General features: G+C 44.0%; 1 pseudogene; it reads right to left on the bottom strand.

The window, feature by feature from the left end:
• The window catches only part of LOC106001198, a 52896-nt pseudogene that overhangs the window by 19522 nt on the left and 16617 nt on the right, over positions 1 to 16757 (bottom strand).

The raw sequence follows: 16757 nt of genomic DNA, 5'->3' as shown, positions 1-16757 counted from the left end.
GTTGCAAGAATTCAGATGTGGCATTCAGTTATGCTTGTCCCGATAGGACAATACCAGATAACAGAATATCTGCTTCTTGTTCCTCCCTGCTGACTACTGGTAATTAGAGCTTTTACCCCATCACTAACGTCAACATAGGGAGTAAGTTGAACCTCTACTTATGCACTGTGTTGAAGATTTGAGAACCAGACTTCCGTTTTCTTGTATGCAACCTATGGCCATTCATTGTTATGGATGGCGACTGGAAATATCGGCCTCTAAATGCTCCACCGTTGTTGTTAGCCAAATGAACTCTGCGGGCACACACAGAATGATGTTCTGAGCCATGGCAACATAACAGCATTTCACTGCTTTCAAGGCTTCTTAGGAACAATTCCAGAATCTTGCACCTGGTAGGCCCATGGATGTTCCGGGTTAATATCTGCTTCTAAATCCTACGTGGTTTCTTCTACTCACCTGATGTTTGGCAAAGTTACTCAGTTTGCATGGCTGAGCAATTGCACCTGCCGAGCTCTACAGCAGTTGCAAGCACTCTGACGTGGCATTCAGTTTTACTTGTCCCTGTAGGACAATACCAGCTGACTGGGAATATCTGCTTCTTATTCCTCCCACCTGAGTACTGGTGATTAGAACATTTACCCCTTCACTCATGTCAACCAGAGAAGTAAGTTGAACCTCTACTTATGGCACTGTGTTGAAGATTTGAGAACAGACTTCCGTTTTCTAGGACGTGTCCCATGGTCATCCATTGCTATGGACGGTGAGTGGAAATATCAGCCTCTAAAAACCCCAAATGAACTCTGACGGGCACACTCAGAATGAGTTTCTGAGGCATGGAAACATAACAGCATTTCACTGCTCTCAGGGCTTCTTAGGAAGAACTACAGATTCTTGTAGCCAGAATCCCTCAGGTGTTCTGGATTATCTGTTTCTAAATCCTATGTGGTTTGTTCTACACACCTGAACTTTGGCAAAGTTATTCAGTGTGAATTGCTGAACAATTGCTCCTGCAGAACTCTGCAGCGGTTGCAAGCATTCAGACATGGCATTCAGTTTTGTCTCTGTAGGCTGATACCAGCTGACTGGGAATCACTGCTTCTTGTTCCTCCCATCTGAGTACTGGTGAGTAGAGCTTTTACCCCTTCATTCACGTCAACCTGAGGAGTAAGTTGAACCTCTACTTATGACACTGTGTTGAAAATTTGAGAACCAGACTTCCCTTTTTTTGGATGAGATCTATGGGATCCATTGCTATGGACGGTGACTGGAAACATCAACCTGTAAATACTCCACCGTTGTTGATAGCAGAATGACCTCTGTCTCGCACACCACCATGAGGTTCTGAGTGATGCCAACATTACAGCATTTCACTGCTTTCAAGGATTCTTAGGAAGAACTCCAGATTTTGCAGCCGGTAGGCCCACATTGTTCTGGGATAATATCTGCTTCTAAATCCTTTGTGGTTTCTTCTACACACCTGAAATTGGGCAAAGTTACTCAGTTTGAATTGTTGAACAATTAAACCTGCAGAGCGCTGCAGCGGTATCAACGATTCAGATGTGGCCCTCAATTTTGCTTGCCCCTGTAGGATGATAGCAGCTGACTGGGAATATCCTCTTCTCAATCCTTTGACCAGAGTACTTGTTATTAGAGCTTTTACCCCTTCACTCACCTCAAGCTGAAGAGTAAGTTGAACTTGTACTTATGGCATTGTGTTGAAGATTTCAGAACCAGACTTTCCTTTTCCTGGAAGCGACCTATGGACGGTGAGTGGAAATATCAGCCTCTAAAAACCCCAAATGAACTCTGACAGGCACACTCAGAATGAGTTTCTGAGGCATGGAAACATAACAGCATTTCACCATCTTATGGATGGTGACTGGAAAAAGCAGCCAGTAAATATACCACCGTTGTTGTTAGCTGAATGACCTTCACAAAGCACACTCAGAAGGAGGTTCTCAGCCATAGCAATATAACAGCATTACACTGCTTTCAAGGCTTCTTAGGAAGAAATCCAGATTCTTGCAGACGGTAGGCCCACAGGTATTCTGGGTTAATATCTGCTTCTAAATCCTATGTGGTTTCTTCTACTCACCTGAAGTTTGACAAAGTTACTCAGTTTGCATTGCTGAACAAGTGCACCTGCAGAGCTCCACTGTGCTTGCAAGCATTCAGACGTGGCATTCAGTTTTGTTTGTTCCCTTAGGATGATAACAGCTGTCTAGAAATATCCACTTGTCGTCCTTGCACCTGGGTACTGGTAATTACAGCTTTTACCGCTTCAATCATGTCAACCTAAGGAGTAAGTTTAGCCTCTACTTATGGCACTGTGTTGAATATTTCAGAACTACACTTCCATTTTCTTGGTCGAAACCTATGGCCATCCATTGCTACGGACAAGGACTGGAAATTCCAGCCTCTAAATACTCCACCGTTGTTATTAGCAGAATGACCTCTGCCTCAGACACTCAGAATGAGGTTCTGAGCCATGGCAACATAACAGCATTTCACTGCTTTCAAGGCTTATTAGGATGAATTCCAGAATCTTGCAGATGGTAGGCCCAAAGGTGTTCCAGGTTAATGTCTGCTTCTAAATCATTCGTGGTTTCTTCTACACTCCTGAAGTTTGGCAAAGTTACTCAGTTTGAATTACTGAATAATTGCACTTGCAGAGCTCTGCAGTGGTTGCAAGCACTCCAACACATTCAGTTTTGCGTGTCCCCATGGGTCAATACCAGTTGACTGGGGATCACTGCTTCTTGTTCCTCCCACCTGAGTACTGGTGATTACAGCTTTTAACCCTTCACTCATGTCAACCTAAGGAGTAAGTAGAACCTCTACTTGTGGCATTGTGTTGAAGATTTGAGAAGGAGACTTCCATTTCCTTGGATGCAACCTATGGCCATCCATTGCTATGCACAGTGAATGGAAATATGAGCCTCTATATACTCCACCCTTGTTGTTAGCCAAATGATCTCTGCAGGACACATTCAGAATGAGGTTATGAGCCATGTCAACATAACAGCATTTCACTGTTTTCACGGCTTCTTAGGAAGTTCTCCAGATTCTGGCAGCTGGTAGGCCCACAGGTGTTCTGGGTAAATATCTGCTTCTAAATCCTACATGGTTTTGGCCACACACCTGAAGTTTGGAAAGTTACTCAGTTTGAGTTGCTGAAAAATTGCACCTGCAGAGCTCTGCAGGGTTTGCAAGCATTCAGACCTGATATTCAGTTTTGTTTGTCCCTTTAGGATTGTACTAGCTGACTGGGATTATCTGCTTCTCATTCTTCCCACCCAAGTACTGGTAATTAAAGTTTTTATCCCTTCACTCACATCAACCTGAGGAGTAAGTTCAACCTCTACTTATGGCACTGTGTTGAAGATATGAGAATCACACTTCCGTTTTCATGGAGGAGACCTATGGCCATCCATTGGTATGGACGGCAACTGGAAATATCCGACTCTAAATACTCCATTGATGTTTTTAGCCAAATGATTTCTGCCGGGCACACTCAGAATGAGGTTCTGAGCCAGGGCAACATAACAGCATTTCACTGCTTTCAAGGCTTCTTTGGTAGAATTCCAAATTCTTGCAGACGGTAGGCCAAAAGGTATTCCTGATTAATATCTACTTCTAAATCCTATGTGCTTTCTTCTACATACCTGAAGTTTGGCAAAGTTATTCAGTTTGAGCTGCTGAACAATTGCACCTGCAGAGCTCTGCATAGGTTGCAAGCATTCAGACGTGGCATTCAGTTTTGCTTGTCCCCGTAAGATATTGGAGCTGACTCTGAGTATCTGCTTCCTGTTTCTCACAGCTGAGTACTTGTGATTAGAGATTTTACCTCTTCACTCACATCAACCTGAGGAGTAAGTTGAACCTGTATTTATGGCAGTGTGTTGAAGATTTGAGAACCAGACTTACGTTTTCTTGGACGCCCCATATTGCCATACATTCCTATAGACGTCGACTGGGAATATCAGCGACTAAATACTCCACCGTTATTGTTAGCTGAATGATCTCTGGTGGGCACACTCAGAATGAGGTTCTGAGCAATGGCAACATTACAGCATTTCAATGCTCTCAAGGCTTCTTAGGAAGAATTCCATATTCTTGCGGCCACTAGTCCCACAGGTGTTCCGGGTAAATATCTGCTTCTTAATCCCACCTGGTATCTGCGACACACCTGAAGTTTGGCATAGTTACTCAATTTGAATTGCTGAACATTTGCACCTGCAGAGCTTTGCAGCAGTTGCAAACATTCAGACGTGGCATTCAGTTTTGCTTGTCTGCTTAGGACAATACCAGCTGACAGGGATTCTGAGCTTCTTGTTCCTCCCACCTGAGTACTGGTGATTTGATGTTTTACCGCTTTACTGAAGTCAACCTAAGGAGTTAAGTTGAACCTCTACTTATGGCACTCTGTTGAAGGTTTGAGAATTAGATTTCCCTTTTCTTCTATGTGATCTATGGCCATCCATTGATATGGAGGGCAACTAGAAATATTAGCTTCTAAATACTCCATTGATGTTGTTAGCTGAATGACCTCTGCCGGGCACACTCAGAATGAAGTTCTGAACCATGGCAACATAACAGCATTTCACTGCTTTCAAGGCTTCTTAGGAAGAATTCCAGATTCTTGGGGCTGGTAGTTCCACCTGTATTCTGGGTTAATATTTGATTCTAAATCCTATGTGGTTTCTTCTACATACCCGAAGTTTGGCAAAGTTACCCAGTTTGAATTGATGAACAATTGCACCTGCAGAGCTCTGCAGCTGTTGCAAGCATTCAGACATGGAATCAGTTTTGCTTGTCCCTTTAGGACGATACCAGATGACTGGGAATATGCGCTTCTGGTTCCACCACCTGACCCTTCACTCATGTCAAACTGAGGAGTAAGTTGAACCTCTAACTATGGTAATGTGTTGTAGATTTTACCCCTTCACTCACATCAACCTGAGGAGTCAGTGGAACCTCGAATTATGACACTGTGTTGATGATTTGAGAACCAGACTTCTGTTTTCTTGGATGCCACCTATGGACATCCATTGCTATGTATGGTGATTGGAAATATCAGCCTGTAAATACTCCACAGTTGTTAGCTGAGTGACTCCTGCAGGGCACATTCAGAATGATGTTCTGAGCCATGGCAACATAATAGCATTTCACTGCTTTCAAGGCTTCTTAGGATTAATTCCAGATTCTTGCAGCTTGTAGGCCCACAGGTGTTCCTGGTTAATATCTGTTTCTAAATTCTACGTGGTTTTTTCTACACACCTGAAGCTTGGCAAAGTTACTCATTTTGAATTGCTGAACAATTGCACCTGCAGAGCTCTGCAGGAGTTGCAAGGATTCAGACCTGACATTCAGTTTTGTTTGTCCCCAACAGGACGATAACAGTTGACTGGGAATATCCTCTTCTCATTCTGAGTACTGGTGAATAGACCTTTTAGCCCTTCTCTCACATCAACATGAGGAATCAGTTGAACCTCAACTTATGAAACTCTGTTGATGATTTGAGAACCAGACTTCTGTTTTCTTGGACGCCACCTATGGCCATCCATTGCTAAGTAGGGCAACTGGAAATATCAGCCTCTAAATAATCCATTGATGTTGTTAGCTGAGTGACTCCTGCAGGGCACACTCAGAATGAGGTTCTGAGTCATGGCAACATAACAACATTTCAGTGCTTTCAAGGCTTCTTAGGAAGAATTCCAGATTCTTGCAGCTGGTAGGCCCACAGGTGTTCTGGGTTAATATCTGCTTCTAAATCCTACGTGGTTTCTTCTACACACCTGAAGTTTGGCAAAGTTACTCAGTTTGAATTGCTGAACAAGTGCACCTGCAGAGCTCTGCAGTGTTTGTAAGCATTCAGACTTGGCATTCAGTGTTGCTTGTCCCCTTAGGACAATACTAGCTGACTGGGAATATCTGCTTCTCGTTCCTCCAACCTAAGTACTGGTGATTAGAGCTTTTACCCCTTCACTCACATCAATCTGAGAAGTAAGGTGAACCACTAGTTATGGTACTGTTTTTAAAGTTTGACAACCAGACTTCTGTTTTCTTGGATGCGACCTATGGCCATCCATTGCTATTGATGGCGACTGGAAATATCAACCTCTAAATACTGCACCATTTTTGTTACCAGAAGTAGTTCTTCCAAGCACACTCTGAGGTTCTCAGCGATGGCAACATAATAGCATTTCACTGCTTTCAAGGCTTCATTGGAAGACCTCTAGATTGTTGCAGCTGGTAGGCCCACAGGTGTTCTGGGTTAATATGTGCTTCTAAATCCAACATGATTTCTTCTACACACATGAAGTTTGGCAAAGTTAATCAATTTGCCTTGCTGAACAATTGCACCTGCAGAGCTCTGCTTTGGACAGTGTAAGGAGCTCTAAGCTCTGCTAGGACGCAGACCAGAGTTGCCTGGTATAGAAGGAAGCTGTCTATTTCTCTTTAGTGGCTTGTCTCTCCTTTGGGGAATGTGTAGAGCACTCAGAACTTGGGTACCTTAAAACAATTTTGTTTTGAGGTCACCGTATTCTGAGTGCTCTATCTTGTTGTTTGCATCCTGAGCACCCAAACCCTTCACAGCTCTCCCAAAATTGCGAGGAAAAAATTTGACCTGTGGCTGGTGACAGCCACAGGGGTTTGAAGCCTGCCAGGATGAACACAGGAGTTGCTGGAGACCAAACAAAGTTGTTTATTTCTATTTTGTGGCTTGTCTTCCCTTTGGGGAAGATGGAGAGCATTCAAAACTTGGGCACCGAAAAACAATTCTGTTTTAAGGACCCCAAGTTCTGTGTGCTTTATGTTATCATTTGCATCCTGAACTCCCAAACATTTGTCAGCTCACCAAGAATTGAAAGGAGAAAAATTGGACCTGTTACTGTAGACAGTATAAGGCACTATCATCTTGCTAGGTTGCAGAGCAGAGCTGCTTGGGAAAGAACGGTGCTGTCAATTTCTATTTGGAGGCTTTTCTCTCCTTTGGAGAAGGAATAGATCCCTCAGAACTTGGGGGCCTTAAAACAACTTTTTTGTTTTAAAACAACTTTGTTTTAAGGCCTCCAACTTCTAGGTGCTCTGTCTTTTCGTTTGTATCCTGAACTCCCTATCACTGGTGAGCTATTCATGAATTGCAAGGAAAAAATTGGGACTGGTTACTGTGGACAGTGTAAGGAGCTTTAAGCCCTGCTAAGATGCAGACCGGAGTTGCCTGGGATAGAAGAATGATGTCCATGTCTCTTTAGTAGCTTGTATTCCTTTGGGGAAGGTTTACAGCACCCAAATTCTGAATGCTCTATATTGTCGTTTGCATCCTGAGCTCCCTAACTGAGGTCAGTTCTCCTAGAATTGCAAGGAAAAAATTGGGACTGGTTACTGTGTACAGTGTAAGGGACTTTAAGCGCTGCTATGATACAACCGGAGTTGCCTGGGTTAGAAGGATGCTGTCTATTTGTTTTTAGTGGCTTGTCTCTCCTTTGGGAAATTAGTAGAGCCCAAAGAACTTGAGGGCCTTAAAACAATTTTGTTTTAAGTTCTCCAAGTTCTGAATGCTCTATATTTTGTTCTGCATCCTGAGCTCCCAAAACCTCTTATGCTCTCGCAAAATTGCGAGGAAAAAATTTGATCTGTGGCTCATAACAGAGAAAGGGGCTTTGAATCCTGCCGAGAGTATTTGGAGGCTGATATTTCCTCTCTTCCTGTGTTCATCCTGGCCGGCTTCAAACCCCTGTGGCTGTCACCAGCCACAGGTCAAATTTTTTCCTCGCAATTTTGGGAGAGCTGTGAAGGGTTTGGGTGCTCAGGATGCAAACAAGATAGAGCACTCAGAACACGGTGACCTCAAAAGACAATTTTTTAAGGTACCCAAGTTCTGAGTGCTCTACACATTCCCCAAAGGAGAGACAAGCCACTAAAGAGAAATAGACAGCTTCCTTCTATCCCAGGCAACTCTGGTCTGTGTCCTAGCAGAGCTTAGAGCTCCTTACTTTGTCCAAGGCAATCAGTCCCAATTTTTTTCTTGCAATTCTGGGAGAGCTGACAAAGGTTTGGGAGTTCATGATGCAAACAACAAGATAGAGCACTCAGAACTAGGGGGACTTAAAACAATTGTTTTTCGGCACCCAAATTCTGAATTCTCTACACCATCTCCAAAGGAGAAACAAGCCCCAAACGGAAGTAGACAACATCTTTCGGTCTCCAGCAGCTCCTGTGTGCATCCTGGTAGGGTTCAAAGCCCCTCTTGCTGTCATCAGCCACAAGTCAAAATTTATTCCTCACAATTTTGGGAGAGCTGAGGAGGGTTTGGCAGCTCAGGATGCAAACAACAAGACACAGCAGTCAGAACTTGGGGACAATTTTGTTTTAAGGTCCCCAAGTTCTGAGTGCTCTAAAACTTCCCTAAAGGACAGATAAGCCACTTAAGAGAAATAGATACCATATTTCTGTCACAGGCAATTCTGGTGTGCATTTTAGCAGGGCTAAAAGCCCCTTACAGTGTCCACAGTAACCAGTCCAATTTTTTTTTGCAATTCTGGGAGAGCTGACCAGTGTTAAGGAGCTCAGGATGCAAATGACAAAATAGAGCACTCAGAACTTGAGGGCCTTAAAACAAGTTTGTTCTTAATACCCCAAGTTCTGAAGAGTCTACTTCCCCAAAGGAGAGACAAGACTCCAAAAAGAAATTGACAGCACCATTCTTTCCCAAGCAGTTCTGCTCTGCACCCTAGCAAGAGTGACAGCCCCTCATATAGTCTACATTAACAGGTCCAATTTTTCTCTTTGCAATTCTGGGAGAGCTGACAATTTTTGGGAGTTCAGGATGCAAACAACAAGTTAGAGCACTCATTACTTGGGGGTCTTAAAACAGAATTGTTTTTCGGCCGCCTAGTTCTGAATGCTCTACACCTTCACCAAAGGAGAGACTAGCGACCAAAGAGAAATAAACATCTTTAGGTCTCCTGAAGCTCTTGTGTTCATCCTGGAAGGGTTCAAAGCCCCTCTCGCTGTCACCAGCCACAGGTCAATATAGTTTTCTCACAATTTTGGGAGAGCTGAGGAGGTTTTGGGAGCTCAGGATGCAAACAACAAGATAGAGCACTCAGAACTTGGGGAAATTCTAAAAGCACTACACCATCACCAAAGGCGAGACAAGCCACTAAATAGAAATAGGCCACATCCTTATATCCCAGGCAACTCTGATTTGCATCCTTGAAGGGCTTAAGGCACCTTACACTGTCTATAATAACCAGTCAAAATTATTTCCTTGCAATGCTGGAAGCACGGACCAGTGTTAGGGAGCTCTGGATGCAAACAACAAGTTAGAGCACTCAGAATTTGGGGACCTTAAAACAATTTTGTTCTAAGGCCCCCAAATTCTGAGGGCTCTACTCCTTCCCCAAAGGAGAGACAATCTTCCAAAGAGAAATGGACAGCACCGTTCTTTTCCAAGCAGCTCTGCTCTGCATCCTAGCAAGACTGAAAGCGCCTCATACTGTCTACAGTAACAGGTCCATTTTTTTTCTTGCAATTCTGGGAGAGCTGACAAATGTTTGGTAGCTCAGGATGCAAACGACAAGATAGAGCACTCAGAACTTGGGGGCCTTAATACAGAATTGTTTTACGGCACCCAAGTTCTGAATGCTCTACACCTTCCCCAAAGGAGAGACAAGCCACCAAACAGAAATAGTCAGCATCCTTCTATCCCAGGCAACTCCGGTCTGCATCCTAGCAGGGCTTAAAGCCCCTTACACTGTCCACGGTAACCAGTCCCATTTTTTTCCTTGCAATTCTGGGAAAGCTGACCATTGTTAGGGAGCTCAGGATGCAAACGACAAGATAGAGTACTCAGAACTTGGGAGCCTTAAAACGATTTTGTTTTAAAGCACCTTAAAACAATTTTGTTTTAAGGCCCCCAAGGTATGAGGGCTCTACTCCTTCCCCAAAGGAGACACAAGCCTCCGACGAGAAATTGACAGTACCATTCTTTCTCAAGCAACTCTGCTCTCCATCCTTGCAAGACTGAAAGCACCTCATACTGTCTACAGTAACTCGTCCAATTTTTTTACTTTCAATTCTTGGAGACTTGACAAATATTTGGGCACTCAGGATGCAAATGACAAGATAAAGCACTCAGATTTTGGGGGCCCTTAAACAGAATTGTTTTTCAGCACCCTAGTTCTGAATGCTCTACATCTTTCCCAATGGGAGACAAGCCACCAAAGAGAAATACACAAAATATTTAGGTCTCCAGCAGGTCCTGTGTGCATCCTGGCAGAGTTCAAAGCTCCTCCTGCTGTCACCAGCAACAGGTCAAAATTTTTTCCTTCAAATTTTGGGAGAGCTGAGGAGGTTTTGGGACTTCAGGATGCAAACAACAAGATAGAGCACTCAGAATTTGGAGGTCTTAAAACAATTGTTTTAAGGCCCCCAAGTTCTGAGGGCTCTAATCCTTCCCCAAAGGAAAGACAAACCTCCAAAAAGAAATTAACAGAATTGTTCTTCCCAAGCACCTCTGCTTTGCATACTAGCAATACTGAAAAATGCTGCATACTGTCTATAGTATGAGGTTCAATTTTTTCCTTCTGTGAAAGCTGACAAATGTTTGGGAACTCAGGATGCAGAAGACAAGATAGAGCACTCAGAACTTGGGGGGTCTTAAAACAGAATAAATTTTGGCTCCCTAGTTCTGAATGTTCTACATCTTCCCCAAAGGAGAGACAAGCCACCAAAGAGAAAAGACCACAGCTTTCAGTCTCTTGCTGCTCTTGTGTGCATCCTGGAAGGGTTCAAAGCCCCTCTCGCTGTCACCAGCCACAGGTCAAAATTTTTTCTTCCAAATTTTGGGAGAGCTGAAGAGGTTTTGGGAGCTCAGGATGCAAACAACAAGATAGAGCACTCAGAACTTGGGGGCCTTGGGCCTGGGGAGGTGGCTCAGTGGTAGAGTGCTTGCCTTGCATGCATGATGCCCTGGGTTTGATTCCTCAGCACCACATAAGCAAAAAGAAAAAAAGCCGGAAGTGGCGCTGTGGCTCAAGTGGTAGAGCGCTAGCCTTGAGCTGAAGAACTGAGGGACAGAGCCCAGGCCCAGAGTTCAGGCCCCACGACCGGACCCAAAAAAAAAAGAACTTGGGGGCCTTAAAACAAAATTGTTTTAAGGCTCTCCAGTTATGAGGGCTCTACTCCTTCCCCCAAAGGAGAGACAAGCCTCCAAATAGAAATCGACAGCACCATTCTTTCCTAAGCAGCTCTGCTCTGCATCCTTGTAAGCCTGAAAGCACCTCATACTCTCTACAGTAAGAGGTCCAATTTTTTTCCTTGCAATTCTGGGAGAGCTGACAAATGTTTGGGAGCTCAGGATGCAAAGAACAAGATAGAGCACTCAGAACTATTGGACCCTTAAAGAAAATTCATTTATGGTCTCCAAGGCTGAGTGCTCTACACCTTCCCCAAGGGAGAGACAAGCCACTAAAGGGAAATAGACAGCATCTTTCTATCCCAGGCAACTCCAGTCTGCATCCTAACAGGGCTTAAAGCCCCTTACACTGTCTACAGTAACCAGTCCCAATTTTTTTCCTTGCAGTTCTGGAAGAGCTGACCAGAGTTAGAGAACTTAGGATGCAAATGACAAGATAGAGCACTCAGTTCTGAGGGCTCTACTCCTTCCACAAAGGAGAGATAAGCCTCCAAGGAGAAATTGACAGCACAGTTCTTTGCCAAGCATCTCTGCTCTGCATCCTAGCAAGACTGAAAGTGCCTCATACTGTCTACAGTAACAGGTCCCATTTTTTTCCTTGCAATGCTGGGAGAGGTGACAAATGTTTGGGAGCTCAGGATGCAAATGAAAAGATAGAGCACTCAGAACTTGCGGGTCTTAAAACAGAATTGTTTTACGGCACTCAAGTTCTGAATGCTCTGCACCTTCCCCAAAGGAGAGACAAGCCACCAAAGAGAAATAGACAACATCTTTTGTTCTCCAGTAGCTCCTGTGTGCATCCTGGCAGGGCTCATAGCCCCTCTTGCTTTTACCAGCCACAGGTCAAAACTTTTTCCTTGCAATTTTGGGAGAGTTGAGGAGGGTTTGGGAGCTCAGGATGCAAACAACAAGATAGATAACTCAGAACTTGGGAACCTTAAAACAATTCTGAGTGCTTTAAACCTTCCCCAGAAGACAGACAAACCACTAAAGGGAAATAGACAGCATCCTTCTATCCCAGGCATCTCCGGTCTGAATCCTAGCAGGGCTTAAAGCCTCTCACATTGTCCAAAGTAACCAGTCCCATTTTTTTCTTTGCAATTCTGGGAGAGCTGACCAGTGTTAGGGAGCTCAGGATGCAAAGGACCAGATAGAGCACTAAGAACGTGGGGGCCTTAGAGATCTGTGTTCAAAGCTCTGCAGTCCAGCAGTATGGAATCAGTGTCTTCTGGGCCACATTCCCTCAGGAGGTACAAGGCACGGTGTGTCCTAAGTCTTCTCTCAGCTTCTGAACCTGTGAGAGCAGAGTGAAGTCTCTACAGAGGATCATCCCTAGGTGCATTTCTGGGACCCAATTACCCCCTTTTATGGGCACAGTAACAACAGGAACTGGAGTTGATCTCCTGCCAAGAGCTCATTTCCACATTCATAGGTACCAGGTGATGAGAGCATCCATATATGAACTTTGGGAACACAACCCATTACAATGTTCCTGCCTCTGGCAGCAGCCTCTACCTCCCTGTTGACCTCATGGTGAAATGCCCACTCCTCAAAGACCACCGGAGACCACTGGAGACTCAGACACTAGAATTGCAAAATGTAAGGTTTATTCAGAACAAGCCAAGGTGTGGGCTTCATCCCATACACTCTGACGCAGCAGAAGAAGGGAGGAGACCTCAAGCGACATTTCTGCAGGATTTATAAAGGCAAAAACCACAAAGTTACAAAAATTACATTAACCAGTTGTTTAAGCAAAATTATATATGAGTACAAATCTGATTGGCTCGGGGCTAGGGGTAACATTCCAGGGTGGTTAGTGTCAGCATGTAATTACAGAACCGGATGGGCCATCTATATGTGTGTGGGGGGGGTAGTTGTGGTCTGGTGGTTTCAGTATAAACAACTCTTTCTCATAATTTGTGCAGGTTCTGGTCAATTTCAACATAATAATACCTCTCAGTATAATGATACTTCTCAGAAACATCTTGGCCAACAGGGCTTAGAACAAAGGCAAAAAGTTAATCATAAAACATTGCCTGGATGAGACAGAGTTATTTTTGCTCTTTTGCTCTATCATTCCCCCCACCCCGTTTTGATCATATTCTCAATCTTGGGAATATCCTACTTCTAAATCAGACACGTTCATGGGAGAGTACCTGTAAGTATTGTGTACCATGAGTTGTATAGCTCCCAATCTAGCTTTTATAAACTGCATCAGCTTATTAAGCAAGCAGGGTCCAAAGGTAAGTAGTAGTATAAGCATGACTAGAGGTCCCATTAACGTGGATATAAGAGTTGTTAACCAGGGGGAGCTATTAAACCATGACACAAACCAACCCTGTCGGGACTTTCCCTCCTTTTTTCTCTTTTCTAATCCCTCTCTTACTTTAGCCATGTTGTTTTTGACTACTCCAGAGTGGTCAGTGTAAAAACAACATTCTTCCCCCAAAGCAGCACACAAACCTCCCTGTTGTAAAAACAGCAAATCCAGCCCCCTCCTATTTTGTAAAGCTACCTCTGCCAAAGATGACAAGGAGTCTTGTAAGTGGGAGATGGAGTCCTCTATCTTTTTTTTTAATGGAAGCATTTTATTTTATTTTTTTTGGGGGGTCCTGTAGTGGGGCCTGAACTCTGGGCCTGGGCACTGTCCCTCAGCTCTTCAGCTCAAGGCTAGCGCTCTACCACTTGAGCCACAGTGCCACTTCCGGCTTTTTTCTTTTTGCTTATGTGGTGTTGAGGAATCGAACCCAGGGCCTCGAGCATGCAAGGCAAGTGCTCTACCACTGAGCCACCTTCCCAGCCCTCCTCTATCTTTTTAATATCCTCATCTATAGATGCTCTAAGTTCGGAATGGATTCTTGTCTTGCATGTGCAACAATTCCGGTTCCTAGTCCCCCCAAACTTGCCCCAACCAACAGGCTTAAAGTAACAGCAGAGATAGGCTCCCTTCTATACCTAGTTTTCTTTATTTTAGGGTTTTCATAGTAATCTAAAAAATCTCCATTACTATGATATAAGATCTTTGGCAGGAATCTTACCATTATACAATACTCTTTATTGCTTTGCATAACTCTAGCATGTATACAAGCACTTATTCCTGATAGTGTCTTCAGCTGAGATGTAGTATTCTGCTTGACTCTGTTCTGTCTCAGGCACTTCTATGGATTGGTTACACATGTGTTTGGCATTGGTAGGCACTTGGCCTACACATGTCCCCTTCCCGGTGACTTGTGCCAACGTCAATCCTGTTGGGTTTGCCCAATTGCAGTCCTCTGTATCTGTGGAGTTTTTTTTACTACTCCAACCACAGCTATTCCTTCATAATAGGGTGGAGCAACATCATAGCATAACCAGCAGGAATTGGTAAGTGCAGGGTCGGAGGCATTTAACAAAGAAAAGGAGTGTTCAACCATTTCTATCAATGAGTTTCAGGGGAGTAAGCTATCAGGTTACCTCCTTAGAGTTGCTGGCTTCATAGTGGGAGTGAAACCTTCTTGTTCTTCTATTTTTGTATCTATCTTTTTGGGGTCTATTATTTTAAGTGGAAGAGTTTGAGTCTTTACCCTTCTGGATTCAGGAGTTATAACACAGTTAGGTCCCACAGAAAATGTTTTGATGGGCTCTTGTTTAAGGATTATTTTAAATACTAATACATAATCATGGCCTGTTAAATACAGTCTCAGTCCCCATGTCCTTCCTGTAACCACTCTCTACATTGTTTGCCCTTTTCAGTGAACTTAATAGGGGGTTGCACTTGAGTTTACCACATTCTCCTTTTGCCTCCTAGTCTTCTGGGACCGGCAGGCTACCGTGGCCTGACCACTCATCAAAAACTATAGGAACTACAATTCTTTGTCTACACCCATCAGTAAGCAACAGACCTGAAGATCCATTATGGGCCTTTTTAAGGTGATCAGGTCCCAGCTTGAACTGGGGTTCCAATGGATATCTCCTGTTGTCTCACACCCCCAGTCCCTACTAAAGTAATCCTGTTCACCTCTGCATCTATATACTTCAGAGGGATCTCTTTCATCTCTAGGGGCTAATAAGATATCTTCCTCAGTTCTGATCAGAGATAGAAGTGACCACATCCTATTTCTGGTGACTCTATGCCAAACCACGCACATTTTATGTTGCAACTTTCTTTTTCCCCACATTCTGGTAATCGAGAATGGTCATAGTGGTCCTCAATGTCCCAAGTTCTGGTGATTAATTCACATAAGTCCACTTTTAAATTCGGCCACCATGTCCACATAGGGTGTTCTGCTGAAGCTACTGGGATAGGGCTTCCCCATTTAGGAGTTACAAGCCACGTTAGTTTATAGGGAATATGAGGGTTCATGTCCTTGCTTACTATTTCTTTGATTCCCAACACTACGAACAGAAATATCACAGTTTTCTTATCTTTAAGCAGTATGGATTTGTAGGATGAGATTCTGCCTTCCACTGTTCTCCATGCTGTTCCTCTTCCTCCCAGGTGAAGTGGTCCGCTGGCTTGGCATGGGAATGATGAACCCATGTAGTTACTCCACCCACTTTTAAGGCTGTTTGTGTGGTCAATATCACCATGTATGGGCTCTTCCATCTCAGCTCCAGAGTCCTTGGGTTATGTTGATGGACAAGAACCCAATCTCTGGGCCTAAAGAGGTGTGGGGGTGGTATAGAAATAGACTGATAAATAGGTCTTATTTTAGGCCAAATTTCCTGGCGTACTTTCTGGAGAGACTGGACTGCCAGAATTAAATCACTGTCGTTCATTTTTGCCACCAGCACTGCCTGAAAGCTAGGTATCATGGGAGGAAGGTAACCATACATTATTTCAAAAGGGGTAAGTCCTAACTGATAGGGAGAATTTCTAACTCTAAAACAGGCTAAGGGAAGGAGGGTCACCCAATCCACGCCAGTCTCTAAGGCTAATTTAGTCAGGGTCTCTTTTAGGGTCCCATTCATCCTCTCAACTTGTCCTGAACTCTGGGGCCTATAGCCATAATGCAATTTCCAATCTTTCCCCAGTGCAGTGGCTATTCCCTGACTTACCTTAGACACAAATGCTGGCTCATTATCTGATCCTATCACTGCAGGATACCCATACCTTGGGAGAATTTCTTCTACAATCTTCTTGACCACCACTCTTGCAGTTTCTTGTTTAGTGGGAAAGGACTCAGTCCATTCTGAAAAGGTGTCTATAAACTCTAGGAAATATTTGTAACTGAAATTTCCCCTTTTAAGCTCAGTAAAGTCCACTTCCCACTATGTCTGTCCCTGGCCTTTTTCCTCTTAGGTGTCCCCCGGGCGCCTTGTTACTTTTGCCTGCATTTGTTAACTGATATGCCTGACATCTTGAGACAATATCCTCAATCATCAGGTTACCTTTCCTTATCTTAGCTTGGATCCTCGTAACAGGTCTTGCATCCTCTTATTTCCCATGTGTGAAGCTTGGTGGATCCTTTTTTTTTTTTTTTGGGTCCGGTCGTGGGGCCTGAACTCTGGGCCTGGGCGCTGTCCCTCAGCAATTCAGCTCAAGGCTAGCACTCTACCACTTGAGCCACAG

The sequence above is a fragment of the Dipodomys ordii genome, unplaced genomic scaffold (genome assembly GCF_000151885.1).
Source record: "Dipodomys ordii isolate 6190 unplaced genomic scaffold, Dord_2.0 Scaffold272, whole genome shotgun sequence".
Lineage (NCBI taxonomy): Eukaryota > Metazoa > Chordata > Mammalia > Rodentia > Heteromyidae > Dipodomys > Dipodomys ordii.
The sequence above is the reverse complement of the archived record's forward strand: the minus strand, read 5'-3'. Positions and strand labels throughout refer to the sequence as shown.